This window comes from Chrysochloris asiatica, unplaced genomic scaffold, assembly GCF_000296735.1.
Source record: "Chrysochloris asiatica unplaced genomic scaffold, ChrAsi1.0 scaffold00139, whole genome shotgun sequence".
Lineage (NCBI taxonomy): Eukaryota > Metazoa > Chordata > Mammalia > Afrosoricida > Chrysochloridae > Chrysochloris > Chrysochloris asiatica.
The window spans coordinates 5223469-5226473 of record NW_006408657.1 but is presented as its reverse complement, the minus strand read 5'-3'; positions in this window follow the sequence as shown (position 1 = coordinate 5226473).

Sequence of the window (3005 nt, the reverse complement as noted above, 5' to 3'; positions counted from 1 at the left end):
AGTAACTGATGGGTTTAAACCACTTACCTTGTGATTAACAGTCCAGCGCTTATCCTACAGTGCCAAACTAGAACTCCAAATTACTCAGTGGGGCAATGCAAATAGGGTATATACAGAACTCTAATGCCGGGATTGGTTAGTTTTACCATCCCGCTAGGTTTAAAAGTAGCCATGTTAGAAGCAGGAACAGATGATCCCATGACCATCAAGAAAGAAGAGTGGTGAGCAGAGCATGAGGTCACTACTTGGAAAAGCATCAGCATCAGAGGCAGTGACAGAGGGGGTGGGATGGCAAGACAGAACAGCTGTGGGCTCCCTACCCATGTGTAAAGTTAAGCTGTATGCCTACAGACAGGAGGGTGGCATGAAGAATGTGCTTCTTGGACATTTGAAAACTGGCTAAAAGAGTTCTGTAAAATTTGCCAGAGCAGAACAGATGCCAAAGGGCTGCATGATTGAGAGGCTGAGTACAATATCGAGATGTGTCTGCAGTATGGCAGAGAAGAGATGTTCCTGACTGGAGAACTGCTGCATCCTGAGTTATTTCTGATTCTGAATTATACCCTGTTCCTTTCCTTAATGAACCCCATACTCATGAGTATTGTCAATAAGTTCTGTGTGACAATTGCAATGGATTTTTGAGACCCAATTGTATAGCAGAGTGCTGTGGGAGGGATGGTTGGTGTCAGGATAGGGCAAAGAAGATTGAAGGGTGTAAACATGTCTTACCTCTGCCTCATAGGAATCAGTCAATCAGTCTTTGACTGATTTTAAATTTGATCCTCCTCCCCACTTTTGAAGTCTGCTGAAGTCAGACATAGCCTCCACAATGTTCTTGCAAGTACATGGTTACTAACTGGACTTCCTAGGCGGGCAGATATGGCCCACTGCACTTACTTTATTGGGTAGAGTCTGCAAATGTGGGGCTAAGATGGACATTCCTTTTCTAATGGTCCTTCTTGTCAACTCTGCCACAGATCAGGTTTGTTCTTTTATAATAAAATAATCACTGCATATTAAAGAATAGTGGATTTAAAAAATGATATATGTTGGCCTGAATTTGCTTGGGATCTCTACAATTTTGACTTCATAGCAGCTTATTTTGCAGCTGAAACACCTATATGAACAAGAAGACCACAGGCTCTTAGTTCACTGTTTAACCGGACATTACCCAGGAAGAAAGTAAAAGATGCTATGTAAAGAATAGCATTACTCTCCTGGACAAAATAACTTTCACTACATAAAGAGTTATAGAAAGAATAGTGGATGTGGAGACAACAAGTTTCATGCATACTGAATGTAATAATCCCCTGTTTTCCATAAAGGAAGGCTGAGGTAAGTACTGGTGTTGTTATTAAGTGCCATTGAGTCAGTTCTGACCCATAGCAACCCTGCATAGGGTTTCTGAGGAGTGGCTGGTGAGCTTGAACTGCAGACCCTGCAATTCAAAGTGACCATTGCAGTCCAGCGCACCCTCTTTATATACCAGTAAGATATTAAATTAACACATCTACCTCAAATGACCACCACTTATCTGTGAGTTCATTGTACTGTGGTGGCTTGTGTGTTGCTGAAATGCTGGTAGCTATGTGATCAGCATTTTAAATACCAGCAGGGTCACCCATGGTAGACAGGTTTCAACAGAGCTTCCAGAATAAGATAGGCTACAGAGAAGGAAAGGAAAGCATTTCTGAATGTTTAACCACTGAAAACCTTATGAACAGCAGCAGAACATAGTCAGCTACAGTGCCAGAAGATGAGACTCCCAGGTTGGAAAGCACTCAAAATATGATTGGGGAAGAATTACCTCCACAAAGTAGAGTTAACCTGAATGACATGAATGGAATTAAGTTTTCAGGACCTTGATTTACTTATATGGTACAACTCAAAATGAAAAGAAACAGCAGAAAACATCCATTAATAATCAGAATGTGGAATGTATGAAGCATGAATCTAGGAAAATTGAAAGCTGTCAAAAATGAAATGGGAAACATTAAAGTCAGTATGCCAGGTATTAATGATCTGAAATGGATTGGTATTTGGCATTATGAATCAGGCAATCATATGCAATCACCAGGAATGACAAATTGAAGAGAAATGGTGTTACCTTCATCAAACCAAAAGAACATTTCAAGATCTATCCTGAAATACAATGCTGTCTGTGATAAGATAATAGCCATAAGCCTACAAGGAAGACCAGTTGATACCACTATTCAAATTATATATAAGCCATTAAAGCCAGTGTAGATGAAATTGAAGAATTCTACCAACTTCTTCAGTCTGAAACTCATCACACATGCAATCAAGATAAATCAAGTGATTGGAATGCCAAATTTGGAAACAAAAAAGGTAGGATCCATATTTGGAAAATATGGCCTTGGTGATAGAAATGATGTTGGAGATCACATGCTAGAATTTTACAAGACCAATGACTTATTCAGTGCAAATGCCTTTTTTCAACAACATCAAAGGCAGCTATGCACATGAACCTCAACTGGTGGAATACACAGGTATCAAATCGACTACATCTGTGCAAAGAGATGATGGAGAAGCTCAATAACATCAGCCTAAACAAGGCCAGTGGCCAACTGTCGAACAGACAATCTATTCTTCATATGCAAGTTCAGGCTGAAACTGAAGAAAATTACAAGTCCATGAGAACCAAAATAAGACTACCCACCTGAATTTAGAGGCCATCTCAAGAATAGATTTGATGCATTAGACACTAATGATTGAAGACTAGATCATCTGTGTGATAACATCAAGAACATCATATGTGAAGAAAGCAACAGATCATTAAAAAGACAGGAGAAAGAAAAAGAAAAGACCAAAGTAGATGTCAGAATAGTCTCTGAAACTTGCTCTTGAGTGTAGAGAAGCTAAAGTGACTAGAAGAAATGATATGTAAAAGAACTGAACATAAAATTTCAAAGGGCAGCTCAAGAAGACAAAGTCAAATATAATATGGAAAGACCTGGAGTTAGAACATCGAAAGGGAAGAACAC